We start from the raw sequence: 16,375 nt of genomic DNA, 5'->3' as shown, positions 1-16,375 counted from the left end.
AGCGGGGCAGGGCCGCGCCGAGCCCCGGGCGCTGCTCCGGCCGCGCCGCCCCCCGCGGGCAGCGAGGCGGGGCCGGCTGGTGCTGCCCGGGAGCCGCCGCGGGACGGGCGCCCGGAGCCGCTGCCGGCACAGCGAGCGAGGGGACGGGCGGTAAGTCCTGCACCTCTGCCCCGCTCGCTCCCTCCGTCCCTCGCTCCCTTTCCCGCCGCTCCCGGCTCCGCGTCCCCTCTCCGGCAGCTCCCGGCTCGTCCCCGCTGCGGGGTTTGTGACCCTTCCCTGCCTCCTCCTCGCTCGCCAACTTTCCCGTTCCTCTCTCCCGTTTCCCACCTCCCCGTGGATTTTCATGGGTTTTTTTGGTTTCTTTCCCTGTTTTTTTTTGGCGTTTTCGGCTCTGCTGTTCCCTCTCTCGCCTCTTCCCAGCCTTCTCGCACTCGCTTCTGTCCTTTTCGCTTCTTCCTTCGCTACTTCCCCAGCTTCCTCCGGCTTTTCCTCTCTTCTGGCATTCTGTCTTTCTCCATTGGGCATCGCATGGAAAAGTAAGGGATATTTCTCGGTGTCCTTGAGGAACGGAATTCAAAACCTCATTTTCTTACACAGGGAAATCTTTGTAGTAGTTTTCTTTCCCCTTCCCCTTCTCTTGCTGTCACCGGAAAGAAAATTAAGCCTATTTTTCTCCTTTCCCTCCTTTTTTTCCCCTTTTGCTACGTGGACTGTTTGTTTTGGTCTTTTTTCTTCTCCCCCCTCTCCGGGCAGTGCCGGTTTGTTTCACGATTAATCTCTTTTATTCCTGCCCCAACCCCTCCCTCTCTCTTTTTCTTCCCTAGTAAGAGGAAAGATTAGAAGAAAATGTGTTTTGCCAGCAGGGAATGCATGAGACTTTTTGGTTGTTTTGTGGGGGTTTTTTTGGTTTGGTTTTTTTTTTTTTTTTTTCTCTCTTGTGGGGTAGTATTGATGAGAAAAGCTTAAGCAGATAGAGTGCGGTAGGACAATACAGAGGCATGAACTTTAAAGGGTAAGGAAATGAATTCTGCTGCTTGGTTTATCCGGCTCTGAAGTGTTGCTGGAAAGGTCTGGTCCAGGGTCCGGTTTGGGGTTGTGCTAGTCCGGTGTGTGCCAGCCTGTTTCCTGTCCAGCAGAGTGGTGATTTAAATGCTGTGCTTAACTGCGTTTCAGTGTTGCTCGTGGGTTTCGTCAGTGTGGAAAATGGGAAGGCGGGGGAAGGTTACAGATTTCGATGTCCCCTTTGGAATTACACCTGTCACGCCTCCCATCCCCAAGATGCAGGTGTGTCGGAGGTTGACACATTTCACAAAATCGCTGGAAACTGCTCACATCCGTGGCAAAAAGTGCTGTCGGGGGGTTTAGGAAGTCTGATTCGGACCTTGCGAGTTTCTGCCTTAGCTCTAGTCAGCATCACACGTTGAAATTGAGTGTTTGCCGGGCTGTGGAGAGCTAGCAAATCAATTGCCTAATGATTTCTGCAAAGACACCTGTTTAAGGGCTTTCAGGCTCCCAGTTAATTGTGTTTGGGAGCGGTGCGATTGTGTTAAGCGTTGCAAAAGTAAAGAGCTCTGTCTTTTTCAGTAGAGAATATGTAGCTTGTGAATGAGCTGTCAACTCTTTTGATCACAGATTGTTCTTGGTTCTGTTACATTGCCTCTTTTGATAGATACCGTTCCAAAAGTCCGAAACATCGTGTGGCTGAACTGCAAATACAATCAGCCTTACTTTTTTTCACTTTCTTTACAGAAGAGAGAACATTTCATTTCAGATTAACTTTTTGTTTGATGATATCTCATTGGAAAGTAGGCTTGACATGAAATTGGAAGTACTTCTCTGAGTCTTAGAGCAAAAAAATTTTTTTGATATGGAATGAATTGCTGAGGGAGCTGAAATGACTGCTTGGGATTCATCGAATTTAGTTGTGTGCCCTTTAGGACATCTGAGAGATAAAGGTGGTTCACTTCTTACAGTTACGTAATCTCTCCATCCTTTCCACCATTGCGAGCCCAGCAGATTTTGATCCGTTGTTTGAATTAGCCTTGTTTTTAATCTTTCCTGGAGATGAAAAAGTTTGGGATACTGGGAAATAGGAGGAGAAAAACACCAAGTCATATTTAGCAAGAAGTTTAGGTCTTTCAAAACTACCTTGAACCGTTACTGGAAACACCAGCAACAATTCTGAAGAGCCAAATTAAGCTGGTTATTATAACCTCTTAAAATCTGTTTGAGGGAAGCTCTGCAAAGGAATAAAGGAGATTGAGTTGCTGAAAGTGCAGAGCTGAGCACTGAGGATGGTGGATTCTTTTCCTGCTTCTGCCATCGCAGGGCAGTGTGACCTCCTGCCTAGGCTGCCTTCCTGCCTGCACCTCCTGGGATACTGAGATTTCCCTGATTCTCTTAAGTGTTTTACTCATGATTTTTAAGAGTAATGGCATGTAAATGTTCAGTTGTTGTTTTGGTTGCTGATCAGGTGGTAGTTTGGCTTGTGCTAATATTCATTCTTGGAAAGCTGTAGAGCTCTTGAGCATCACCGTTTATTTTGAGCGACATTGGATTTTTACATTTCTGTAAAGGTTTTGAGACTGAGGTTATTTTTATCCCCTGAATATCTCTGACAGCATCAGTGCATGCTTTTTCTATGGTCCCTTAAGTCTGCCTCAAGCGGAATATGAAGGACAGCATTGACCTCTTCAGAAAGAAACTGTTAAATTGAATTACAGGGTGGAAAACTATCATGTGGGGACTGGGCTGAGGACCCCCCTCAGCGTGATGCTTGCTGTTCCTGGTAATTTTATTTTGTGAGGTCTGTAATTATGAACTTAGCTTAGTCCACGAGTGTGTTTGCTTTCTAATTTTAGGTTTTTGCTCGGGTTTTTAAGTCTTTAAAACTTCTATCTTGACATTAAATGTAAATGTCTTATGGCTTTTTGGGGTTTTTTTGAAAGCCTGGGTTTTCCTGTAATTTTTTTCATGGTGGGGTTGGGACTTTACAATGTGATGAGATTTATAATAAATCGTAGTGCCTGCCTTCCTGTAACGTTTGAGACTGGGATACTTTGGAAGGCTCTAACCTGTTGCTTGTCTTTCTTCAGTGAAAATGAGACTTGGTTCTGTAGAAACTTCTTATTAGGCAAGTTGTCTATGTGTATATATGTGTTGTATGTGTATAACTTGCTGTCCTCCCGCAAATGCACGTAGCCAGCTCCATGCTTCTGAATCTGGGCAGTGAATCTAGTTTCAAACTCAGTTTCATAAATAACTAATTTTTCCTACCCTTCTCATTCCCCTTCAAAGCGTGTGATCTCACGCCTTTGACAGGAGTGGTTTTCCTGGCTGATAAGGGGATGCTCATGTTGTTTTCTCTCTTGACTCTTCTGAGGACTGTATGTTATCTTTCTCTGTGCTGATAAAGTGTGGGGAGGGGGTTGACTGGTCTGTGTGTGCCGAGCGGTGCCATCCTGCTCCGTCTCTCTCCAGTTTGTCACCTGTGAAGTTGAGATCACAGAACTTGTCCTGCTTGGGAAAAGAAGGTGGGTTCGAGCTGTAGATACAGGGGTTTGTCACATCTGTCAGGGGAACTGCAGACCCCTCTGGGTTGTTACTTCACTCAGATCTCTGCAAGCATCTGGTCATCTTCGTGATGACGTAAATATGGGGAGTGTTTGTGTATCCGAGAGGACTCCAGGAGACAGGCACTGTGAGCTTTCTGATGGCAGGCGCTCGAGAAATCCACTAAATTCACCTTTTTGCTTTTGAGTCGCTCCTTAAGGAGGGAGGAATCAGTTTACTTTCTTGTTGTGCTTGGAAAATGGGCTCACCCACAACAAAAGACCCTGTAATGCTTGCTGTAGTGAAGGATTATTGCACAAAAGCATCTTGCTGTGCAGCGCTGTGGCTGTGCTCGGTGTTGTATGATAACACATGTTTCTCAGCTGTTGTTGATTCCTCAGTGGCACAGACTTCAAAGGAATGTGCTGAAAGAGAGCTGCAGCCAGGGAAAAACGGGGTTTGTTCCAGTGGCCTGTACCATCCATCTGTTTAAATACTTTGCTGAACTGTTCCAGAGTGTTCAGGCATCCTGTTAGGACTGACAAGCAATTACAGCTGGGAGTAGAGCCTGCTGCAAAGAGACCACCTAGGGGAGGCTTAAGTGCTACCTCCCTTCTGTGGGTCAGAGCCCCCCTGCCCTCCCAGCCAGCAAGGAGAGATAAGGCTCCTCATTTGGGGTATCTTTCAACATGACATTGTCTAATTCCTAATGCTGTTGAGGATTTATTTATTTTTACTCTCCATGCTATCTTTAGCACAAGAAGGGAAGAATGGTAATGAGGACAGACGGTCATCTCTGTAGTCTCTTCTGTGTGGATAGCAAGCTAGGTCTGTAATTTAAATAAGCAAATATTTATAAAAAGATAATTCTTTTTTTTTTTTTCCCCCCTCAAAATGCATGGGATAGTTCATAGAGAGTGATCTGCTGATCACTTGTGTCTCCAAAGGTAGTGATATATGTTACTGAATTAATTTTTGCTCCAAAACATAAGCAGTAAAGTTACATTGGAGCCAGTTATGTTGTGCTCTTTCAAACTGAGTTTGAGGAAACATTTCACAACTTCGTCCACAGTAACTAAAAAAACCCTGGTGTACTCATGCATTATGATACAGGGAGATGCTGCCAATTCCAAGTGTTATAAGTTATGTTTTCACTTAAATTCCAATACTGGAGTCTGCTGTGCAAGACATGTCGGCATCCATCGTTTCTGACTGAATCTTCGTATCATGGCCTGTGTGCTCTATGTCATCCCAGATAGTGGGACTTGGAGGAAAATATTAGCAGAGAGGCTACAAGTAATCTGTGGATAACCTTTAAAGATCCCTGAAGTTTTTCTGTGCGGGACTGACATTAATTTTGCGGATTGAAATGATCACTGTAGACAGAGCAATGTGTGTTTCAGCTAAGAGGGTTTAACCTTCTTTGTCAACGGAAAATCTTCATGCAGATGCACTAAGAGGATATTTGAGCTTGGAAAAGTTGTGAGGCGGTCCAGGATTTGTTTTTCACCTGCAAGCAAGCAGCACAGCTTTAAAGGGGAGCTTGAATGTTGTCCTCTGCTGTGGTATTGCTCCCTCCTCAGTAGTGTAATGTGACATCTCTGCCTTTGAAAGGAGAGTTTTCTCCCCATGTTGGCAGTCGTGATGGTTTCATGGTGTTTTGAGATGTCAGATTTTAATGCCTTACTACCCCTTTGAGCAGAAAGAGGAGGGAAACTTCTAGAAATGTGTAATGCAACTGACTTCCAGCTTCTGCCCTTGCTCCAGGCTTGACACTGTAGTTTGAATTTATTTACTTGCTTTGAAATCTGTGCTTGGTGTAACTTTGAGTTTTACTTCCCTTACTGTAACAGCGTGTCCTTTGCTGTGCCTCTGCATCGTCCAGTTTTAAACTGTCCAGGCTGTCGGTGCTTTCTTTTTATTGTGTTCTCCTCAGGAATCTTCAGAGCTGGAACTTCCTTTTGCTTCAAGTAAACTGGAAGTGTTTTGCTAAAATATTTTTGGACTCCTGAAGTGTTTGTCAATGTTTCCAAACTGTTGTTCGAAAGGAGTTTGGAGTTTCCGGAAGAACCTTTGGAAACTTTAGGTTTTGCTGTCAGTCAGCAGCTTCGTGAGCATGGATAAAGAGAGGCTGTAATTCCACTCGGCAGCCAGATGTTTTGTGTCTGTGCTCAAGTGGGGAGACAGCGTGGCTTTAGGGGTTGAAGGGTCTGCTGTTCTTGTCATAGGGCTGTTTGGGGATCTTCGACAGATCGGATCTGCTTTCTCTCCTCTCCCTTCTGCTCCCTCCTGCCCCCTCCTGCCATGCCTATGCTGATTGTGATTACCTCCTCCTGAGTAAAATGGGGTTATTGAGAGCAAAGCATAATTTGTTGCTTTCTAAAAGGTAGATATTTGCTTGTCAGTCTGTGTTTCTTAAATACGAAGCTTGAAGCCATATAAAAGCTGCATGTATCTTGACAATTAATGAATTTATAGCAATTATCCAGTAGATTAATACTAACATTAATTCTGAGTAGTGTGGCATTAAGTGAACTTTATAAAAAAATCAGTTTTCCTTGCAAACAGAGGAGAGAGCACTCTTTGATGCAAATCCCCCAGTTCCATGTTGAATTGCATCTTTTTTAGGCACTCAAACACTTGTCAAATCTGTGTCTGTCCTTGTCTTTCTTCTCCCTCTTCTATGTGACACATGAGGGGAAGCTAAAAAGGAACTCATCAGTGGCTGCACATGTCGGAGTCTTCCTGGAGAAGAAAGTAGGAAGATGTCACAGCTGATAGTATTTAGAAGTCAATATTGGGAATCAAGAGAGCAAATGCTTAAATGTGCCATTGCAGCTCTGTGGCTGGCAATATTAACTAGCAGCAGTACCTGGAATAATAATTCCCATCCAGAGAGAAACATATGGTGGTGGTTGAATGCCCTTGTCCTTGCCCAGCAGGAAGTGATTGTAGTGGTTTTTTGGTTATTTTTTTTTTAGAGCTTGTCGTGGGCTTCATCCATTCCTCCGAGTCAATCCAAGCATTTGCACTGTTTTCATTGGGAGCAAGGACAGAAACTCCGAATAAGCTGCATTGGAGACTTTGTATTTCAAGCAATGGAAGTGGCACCCGGGAGCACAGGGCTAACAAAGAATGGTCACACTGAATACAATGCAATGTTTTCATCTGGTTAATCGGATTGGAATTGGTAACTTGATACTCCAAGGAGATAACAAAGGCTATTTAGCATACAAGGGAACATAGGGGTTTTTTTTATGGAGTTGGTAAAGAGTGTAGTGGAATCTTTTGTCAGAACTCATTCTAGCGAACAAGTTCTGCCAGAAAATGACTGCATTAACAAGAGTTTATGAAATACTCTGAATAGAAAAGGAATTTTCTGTCTTACTACCAGTGTTCTTTCACTGCAGTTTTCGTATTTGCTTAGCAGTTTCCCTGCTTACCTCATGTGCTATGAACTTAGCCTCTGTTTCAAACTGAAATATACCATAAATGACAAGTCTTTGGGCTTTCCTTCTTCCAAGAATGGAAGATGGGAGCAAAACAAAACGAAATGTGCAAAGTTGACATAACAAATCGGGTACCCTGCCTTTCCCTTATGTCCCAGAAACAGACCAGAAAGAGACCAGCTCAATACAGACCACAGCAGTGCTGCTTGGGGTTAAGCTGTCCTATGTGAGACTGCAGAGAACTCTCCTTAGGTGGCTTTTGATGTAGTGAGGATGGACAGCTGTGATGGTGATCAGCTGTAAGAAAACCCAGTCCAACCTCATAACTCCAGAATTAAGATAATATTCTACTTGAGGCCTGCTGCTTACCTCCTTTGTGGTTTTAGTGAATCAAAGGAACTTGCAGTCTGTGTGGGCAAGGCTGGAAGATAAGGGGCACATACCTTCAGGAGGTGGTGTGTGCTACAGGAGGGGAGCTAAGTGTGAGTTTGCTGTTGGCAAGTTCTGTGTGCCATGCGTTGGTCATTTTCTAAGGCTAAAATTAGGGGGAGAGGCTCACCTTTCTTAGGTAGGGTGACAGAGAGCTGGGCTCTTGCCTGCACTCAGAAATTACAATTGAAAAAGTACTCAGGTGGTGGGTTTGGTTTTACTTAAACTCTTAGCAAGACAGAAGGGGGGTTGGGTCTATTAGGAGTTCCTGGTCTTCTGTTTGTAACTCACTGCAAAACTCCTCATCAGCCTTGATCAGCGCCCTGGGCTGATGGGAGGTGTCCCTGCCCATGGCAGGGGGTTGGAATGAGATGGTCTTTAGGTCCCTTCTGACCCAGGCCATTCTGAGATTCCATGATTCTGTGCTGGATTTGCAATGCGCCTTTTGAAACATGGGGCTCTTTTCCAGCCCTTGCTGGTCTCCTGCTGCCATTCTTTTACCACTTCCCATTAGTGACTCGTTCCTGTGCTCCCTGTGTGTGCCTCATGGCACTGCCAGGCCTTTCTGCCCTGCCACCAGGCTTCCTAAACACTCCCTCATGACTTAGTGGCTTTCCAGGTGCCTCTCTGGTTGCAGCACAGCGTTTGCTCTTGGATGGGAGGGAAAGACACCAGCACTTTCCTTTCACATCTCCCAGCCACAGAGCATTCCTCCAATTCCTCTGCTGCTGAGCTGTTTGGAGCAGAGTGGGGAGAACACTTGCTCTGCTGTTTCCTTGTCCAGGAGTTGGGTTGAACTTGCACGAAGCATCTGTCCTGTTGTGATCCTGACATCCTGTCAGAGCTCATTCCCCCTGCTCCTTAGGAGACAGCGTTTTTGTTGCTGGCAGCTCTCTGCCTTAGCCTTTTAGGGAAGCCCAACCAGAAATTTTCTAGAATTCTTCCACTCCCTCCCTCCCCTTGTCCTTCACTGACCTCTAACCACATTTTTCTTTCTTGACAAGATGCTTAGCTTCATTTATCAGCTGCTTTCCCCTTCATTCTTCAGCTTTGATTATTTTTCCAGAAGCTGCTTAGAAGCATTAACCATTACAGATGTGCAGAACAGTCAAATACTGTCACATTCCTTAGTGTTTTGGTTTTTTATTGTACTCTAATACTAAAATGCCTGTGGCAGGTAAATATTTTCTATGTACACTACTTGTCATGACAAAAATATCCATCCTCAGCACAGGGTAAGGAACTGCAGTGACTGTATTTTCATATTACAATACACCAATATTACCAGCTTCAAGAGCCCTGTGTTTCCCTCCCTAAGCATGAACTACTGTAGTAAGTTCTGACTTTTTTAAAAGTCATTAACATTTTCTGAATTTGTATTTACACACTGTAAGATAAAAATGTGACATAAATAGAAGGAAATGGCAAATACACTTTCCTGTCTTGTGCTTGACAAAAGCTCTGTCACCTCTAGACAATATTATTTTGTTCTAAAATCCTTAAATATTACCTCAACTTTTGTAAAAATATGTTTGCTTTAATTGTGGGTAGCAGAGCAGAGGATGACTGGATTTATTTAAGTATATGCTGCAAGGATATTTCTTTCCTATTTTGCAGTGCCCTTCATGCTTGTCATTGTAAGTGTATATGCAAAAGCCTAAATAATTGGAAATCTATATGCTTCCTGACCATGGTTTACTTTAATAGTCCTCAATGATCTCTGGACAAACTGTATTTTATTTCAAAAGACCTCCATTATCCTCAGCTTGACCAGTATGAATGAGAATAGCATTCAATGTATACACCATTTTTAAGAATACCCTTCTTTTTCTTGCTGACATGGACATAAAGCACGTGGTAGGGCGAAGACAGTTCTATAATGGAGTAGAAAATTAAACAAGAGGGAAGAAGAGGGAATGGCTTCAAGTCGATAGAGAGGAAGTTTAGATTGGATATTAGGAAGAAATTCTTTCCTGTGAGGGTGGTGGGGCACTCGAAGAGGTTGCCCAGGGAAGCTCTGGATGCCCCATCCCTGGAAGTGTTCAAAGATCTCATGAAAAAAAGAATATTTAAATCTCTTGTGGTGATGTCACAATGTGTAGCTGTAATGTTGAGCCTCTTCATTGCTGGGATTTAAAGTACAAGGCAGATGGGAGTCTCTCTGGTCTGATTTTAATATTGGCAGGGGGAGCCATCTGAGTTGCTTCACTCAGAATTCAAACCTTAGTACAAGATTACAGGGTGAACTTCCTTTGGACATCCAACCACTACTTATCAGTGGCTTTTTTCCTGAAAAAATAAAAGGTATGGCTACTAGATTAATAATTAGACCATAAACCAGCAGTTGGTAGGTGCATGTCCCATCCTGAGGGGGCAAGACTGTTGGCATTCCCAGGATAATCTCTCCCTGTAATGAAGTCCAGCTCTGGAACAAGTTCTTGATTAACTTGTGTGGCAACATGACAGTCTCTTGCACCCTGAAATGCTCCTCAGCCAGGCTGGAGTGGCAAAGGCACAGATGTAGAGGGATGATGGCCAAACAATGCCAGCTGCAAGCCACTCTGTGAGTCACAGAAACCGTGTGTGCTGTGGCTGTCACATAACCAAGGGGAAGTGCCTGTGAAAGATGTTAAACTGATTTACCTGGCACCTTGAGTGGGATAACAGCAGGCACATAGCTGGGATACAGCTTCTCTGCTGGCAAGAAGCTCAAGCAAAGGAAAATGTAAAACAGGGTGTTCTTATGGAATACTAAACATTTTAAGGGACAAGTATCAAGGAAGGGCTCATCTTCATGTGAGAAGAGCTGACTGAAAGAGTCAGATTTGTTACAAGCTAATTGGTTTTGGAGGCAGTGGTGGATTGTTGCTGCACCTTGTGGATTCCTGGAGCTGGGAAGGGTGTAAAGTGTAATCCAGCAGTTGGTACGCAGATCTGTGTGGCAAATAAACTGCTGGCTATTCTTACAACATCTTTTCTTGCAACATTTTCTTTAGTTTTCCTGCAGGATAGTAACTCTAATGCCAGTGCTCCAGTGCTGTTTGAGCATTCAGAGCTTTCTGGGAGGGTTTATATGTTCTTCTAATAGAAGTTCAAAATAATCTTGCTGTATTCCCACTGTTTCCATCTTGCTCTGTGTTGTGTTCTCCTTCTCCCTGTCTTCCTGACTTCTGCAATGTTTTAATAAAGTCAGTCCTGTGCTTGTTGAACTACGAAAAGGGAAATAACTATAATGCTCCAACGTGGGTCCTTTCTACTACACCTGACATTCAAGCAAGACATTAAAGCCAAGGCAAATCTTGAGTAGTTTGACTTGGTACCTTTTCATAGTCCTTTTCCAAAAAATGTGTTTTTGTAGTATGATTTCCTGCAGTGGATTTATTCCTGATGTTGAGAATTAATACAGACCTTCAAAAGAGATCACAAAGTAAACAATCAACAGTATTAGTTTAGAAGTTTTTACTGGTTTGTTTTTTTCTTTTTTTAAATTCATATAGTACCAAATTGATGAGAGTATCCTTTGAGAAATTCTTTACCATCAGTTCTGTAAAAAAAGAATTTTAGGTTCTATTTTGCTGTGCTGAGCCCATCATCAGGGTGTCTGACTGGTTACCTTGTACTTCTTAGCACTCTTGAGGAGCAAATGGTGTCTGTTCTTCTTCTATTCACACTGAACCCTGCGGGTGTGTTGAGAAATGTTCTTTCTGCACTTCGTTTGTGACTTAATTTCGTTAAAGCAAAGGCCAAGAGTGTCCTGAAATTTGTAACAATATTGTTTGGTCTCCTAGTACCTACTTGCTCATTGTCACCGATTTGACAATGTGTGAACCTGAGGCAGAGCTTGACTATATGGGAATGGGTGATTTGTGCCTGCATTTGCCTCTTCTTAGGGAAATTTCAGGGTTTTTTTTTTCCATTACCATTTACCAGATGTGGGTTTTATTTGAAAAGGAAGAAAAAAAAAGCTTAAAGTATGGATTTATGTAGGCCTGTAAAAATGTGTTTCTTTGTCAGCTTATGCTATGAAAAATACACTGTATGTAGGAATTAATGTGTTGGTCTTCATGTGAGATGTTTTCCAGTTAGTCAATAAATGCTGAAGCTTATTTGGAGCATTGGAAATGTGTGTAGAGAGTGAGGTAAAGAGTGATTGGGTGCAAGTCAATGTGAGCCATCATCCCCAAACAAATATTGTGACACAAATCACTTAGGTAAGTTTGCCTTTATGTGTTTGTTTGTTTGGGTTTGTCTGCGGGAACTGATTTATTTGTGTTGTGTCTTGGATGGAGGGGACAGCAAAGCAATTGTGACAGCTGGTATTGAAAACTACTGTGCAAACTTATTTACATAGCTTATTTCTATGAAATTCAAGTTGATTTATTCCACCCTGTCCCACGCTGGGAGAAAACCAGTTGCTTTCTTTGCGTCAACACTGGTTGTCCTCGGAGCTGAGACTCCAACTCTGCCTGCGTTGATGTACTCACTTGTGAGCCCAACTTGCTGAAAAATACATTCAGCGTCAATAATAGGGGGTGCTTTTTGCATTTTAATAAAAACTCTTGGAATGCTTTGGGAACCTGGAGTAATTCAGTGGCTCTGGACTTCATTAACTGTAGAAGTATTTAAAGAAAGCGATTTAAGATTTGTCACTGGCTTAGGGCTAGTGGGAGGTCTCTGAACCATGTCATTACAAATGACCGTATGTGAAGAAGGCTTTAATTTTCTAGGGAAGCATCTTTTTTGAGTCAGTTTTCAGACCTGGCTGGTGAAAGCAACCTGGTCTGAATGGAGCACTGGCCTTGCTTTGAGCAGGAGGCTGGGCTCCAGCAGCTCCTTCCAGCCTGAAGGGTTCTGTCCTTTGGTTTATTTTCTTCTTTAAGAGGTGTTCGTACCACACAGGCACCATCAGCTGTAATGGGATTGCCTTGCTGATACTGCCAGCAGTTAAGCCAGAGGGGTAAATAAATCCTTGCTTTTGAGTAATTTTAAAAAAACCCTTTTTTTTTGCTTATCTTTACAGCACTTCTATTGGATAAATGTAGAACATGTAGGATCTTCTTGGCATCTCATTTTCTGGCAGCTGCAGAATCTTTGTTTAAAGAGGTAGAGTAGGGCAAGTTATTATGACCTTCCTCTAAACTGTAGGGTAAGTTCTCAGCTTTCCAGGAGCTGGATTTTTATATGGAATCTAATGATTCTGTACTTGAATGCAGCAGACAAACTGCTTTAGGGAAGCTTGTCACAGATGGATAATGTATTGAAATTACCATGAATTATTGAGTTGGGGAAAAAAAGCTGTAAACATAGCAAATATTAGGGATGATAAAGAAGGGAAAAAAAATCTTTTATCCAAGGTACTTCTAACAGAACACAGTGTATTCATTTATGTGATGAGACCTTTAACAAGGAGTTAAAAATACAGATTTTTCTATAGGAATCTCTATGTACATACTTGAGTAAGGTGACATGGGAAAAATACATGCCTGGTAATGAATCCAGGATTTCAGGGCTGCTTGTTCACACACCAGCTTGCTCTGTGGAAGGAATAGTAGGGTGGGTGTTCCTTTATGTATCTGGACTCATGTCACAGAGGAGCCTGTCACTCCCTGGTGATAACTGAGATTTGGAGAACCATCCCACTCTGGACCCAACAGGACAAATCAGACTTTCAGCTGCAAGCTTTGAAGTGGGAGCAGAAGAAGAGGTTTTTAATGAGGTTGAAGGGGAATGAGTGATTAACACCCTGTGCTTCACTTGGTGCTACATCACCAGAATTTTTTCTTGAAATAAAACTCTTGATCAAAGCATTCTACTGTCTCTTTATTTGTTGAGCGAAAGGGTTCCCCTTTGGTTTAAGTACTGTTATATAATTTTTACATAGTTGATGTTGAATAGGTGGCTTGATGTACCTTTTTTCATGGAAATCTGATTTTCCTCCTTTCAGTTAAGTGATTTTTTTCTTTTCTGGTAAAGCAGTGCTATAACATACTATGAAAAAGGGACAAATTCATTCTTCACTATTTTTTCCTTCTAGGTGAAGTAATCTTGATAGAAGAAAATGATAAATTGAATAGAGATGAATCAAACTTTACAGGAGTAAGGACACAAAGGAAACTCACTAAGTGATCACCTGTGCCTAAACAGTCAGCAACTACAGCATCAGTTCTTAGAAATTTTGGCAAATACCTGAATGTCACAATGTGTTTAGTTCTTTATGTAAAGGCACCTGAATTGCAAAATCTTGAGTTTCTTAATTTAAGAACTGGTAAATTAAAACCTCATTTAACAGAACTTACACCGTGAGTTGGGGAAGGTTAAAAGGGAAATCTCAGGACCGTGGTGAATTCTGACATCATCTGCTGATTGGTTAGTCATGTGCATCAATAGTTCTCTACCCTAATGATAACTTCTCTTTTCTAAATCAAGGTTAGCTAGAAATTTGGAGTCACTGTGGTATCTCAGGTGATTTCTTGAGAATTATTTTGGTATGTCATCCTTCCTGGTTTTGGTGAAATATGAGACTTGCTTTAACTGCTTGCTGGCTTGTCTTGGAAGCTCATGGTTTAGCTCCTTAGTTTATTTACTAAAAAGTGATGATCTGTTGGAATTTGAGCACGGGGCTCTGAGTATGCACATATTGCACTGATCTGCAGCTGGTGGCCTGGTGCCAGCTGAGGTGGGCAGAGCTGGAACTGAGCCACTGCTAAACACCTCTGCAGTCACAATCATCTGTGCTGTGGGAAGCTGCTGTGCCGTGAGCATAGGGGGTTGTCTGCAGGAGGAACACACAATTTGGATTGGATTTTAAATTCTTTTTTGAGAAAATAGATGGGAATAGAAGGGTTAATTGCAGTAGGGACTGTGTCTGTTGGGATGTGGAGCTGCAATACTGTAGAGTTGAAATAAACCCTGTAGTGTTTCGGTGCTGCCAGCCTTACACCAAGGTGCAGGCTCATGGCCAGAGCTGTTGTAAAAGCAGTTGTAGCAGCTCTTGCAAGGAGGTCCTGGAGGTCACTGAAGTGGCAGTCTGGGACCAGTAAGCCCTAATTACTGACCATGTGTGGGAGCAGGACATGCTGCATCTTGGAGAGCCTCCTGCAGTGTATCAGCTGCAAACCACAGTATTGATGGCACTATGTGGAAATGCACTGGTGTTACTGGAAGCTTTTTTTTTTTTTAATAGATGGTGTTTGAGGATCTGAGGACTCTGAGCTTGTCACCTGTTTCTGTAGCATGCTTTGGCCAACTTTCAGCCATTTGTGTTGGTAGCCTGCTGAAATAAATGTTTTTTTGATGATGTGATTCTCTAAAAGGGATCAGTTGATTAAAGTGTTTATTAAAAGTTCACTGGTTGAGCAACACTTATAAATCCTGTCTTCTTTTGATGGGACTTTAAATAGCAGAGCAACTGTGTACTTGCATCTATCTTTTTGAAAGGGGAAAAAGAAGCTTCCATACTTTCACAGCAATACATTAAAAATACCTGTTGTTGCCTGGGGAGCTTTTTCTAACTGTGTATTTTCATGGAAGAATTTTGCATTTCCTTTGCAGTGACAAATTACAGTGGCAAAGCATGTTTATTTTTAGCAATCTTCTCAAAAGAACCTAGATTAAGATCTTTGACCTACAGCTGTTGTAAATGCAAGTTGTCTTGTTGTAAAGCCTTTCAGAGTTGTTCCCTTTTTGTGTTAATTGATTAAAAGATGTGTTGGGTTGGCCCAAGTTCCTCTTGGTAATTGGATAAAACAAAACCACAGAGTAGATAGAAAAATCAACAATGCAGTTTCCTTTTGGGGGAAGTTGATTATTTTGATGGACTCTTTTTGCCTGTTGTGGGCATATATGTATGTATGTATATATGTATTTGTGTGTGTGTTTTACCCTCAAGACCTCTTAGATTGACACTGCATTTCACCAGGTCTGTCTCAATGTTACAGAACAGATGGTTAATTCAAAACCAAGAGTATTAAAGCTGAGTAGCTAAATCTGATCTCCTGAAAATGAGGTTGCCAAAACAAGCTGCTGTATTTGATGTAGCTGCTGAATTGGTCTTTTCTTTGCTACAAAGGCAAACCTGAGTCCAATGCCGAAATGCAAGGAGGTTGGTAATTTCCAAATTTTTTCAGCTTTCAGTTTCTCTCTGAGCCTGTAACTTGAAGCAGGAAGTTGCTTACATGTTGTAGGGGTTCTGGCAGAGAAAAAGGCTCATTTCAAATCCATTGTTTTTTCTGGGCTTATCGCCGTGGTCCTGGGTTTTTAAAGTAACAAAGACAAATTGCAGTAGTGGAATGAGACTGATGCATGTTTTTCACATGCTGTGATTTGCTTTTTTCTTCTATTTAGGTGGTCAGTGACATGAGAAGAAAAGGGCAAATTGTTAGAAGAAAGCATTTGCCTGTAAACACAATAATCCTTTCTCTGGTTGTCAGCAAATAGGATAGATAATTTGAAACAGGTGTTGTGCTAGAAGAAACCTTTAGGTATGGAATCTAACCTGCACACCACAGATCTTGGTTATCTCTGCACAGGGCCTAATAAATATGTACTGATACAAAAGGGATTAAAGCATTTATTTCTTGCTTTCACCCTGTTGGGATTGTTTTTTAGGGATGCCATTTCACACTAACATACTTTCCTATTTTCAAATGAAACAGATAAGCAGGCTGATGCTCTTTATCTCAGTTCTTGGAGGTTTAAATACTTACAATTCTTCTGTGAGCTGCTGAAAGTCATAGTCACTTTTCAGGAATCTCTGACCTTGCAATCCATTTTTCTGTGTGGATTCATCTTAAAAAGAGTGCTGTATGTGACTTTTGGGGGGGTTATTTTTCACTTACATGATGCTGTAAGATGAGCTCGTACATTCTTTAGGACTACTTTATCTTGAATGATAAGGCATGGCATCAAAGTAGTGTGATCATTGTATAAAAATTGGAGACAGCAGC

The 16,375-nt window shown here is 42.3% G+C and overlaps 1 protein-coding gene across 1 annotated transcript in view; it reads left to right on the top strand.

Moving 5' to 3' along the window:
• The first annotated feature begins 58 nt into the window (after window positions 1-58).
• Window positions 59-16,375, top strand: part of RASSF8 (Ras association domain family member 8) — a 73,239-nt gene continuing 56,922 nt past the window's right edge. The window contains exon 1 of the mRNA XM_042051277.1: window positions 59-150. The gene's annotated coding sequence lies outside the window, so the exon portion shown is untranslated. The remainder of the gene's footprint in view (window positions 151-16,375) is intronic.

Source organism: Corvus kubaryi, unplaced genomic scaffold (assembly GCF_017639235.1).
Source record: "Corvus kubaryi isolate FWS band 111438036 unplaced genomic scaffold, C.kubaryi_AGA036_p1.0 74, whole genome shotgun sequence".
NCBI classification, from domain to species: Eukaryota; Metazoa; Chordata; class Aves; order Passeriformes; family Corvidae; genus Corvus; species Corvus kubaryi.
The sequence above is the reverse complement of the archived record's forward strand: the minus strand, read 5'-3'. Positions and strand labels throughout refer to the sequence as shown.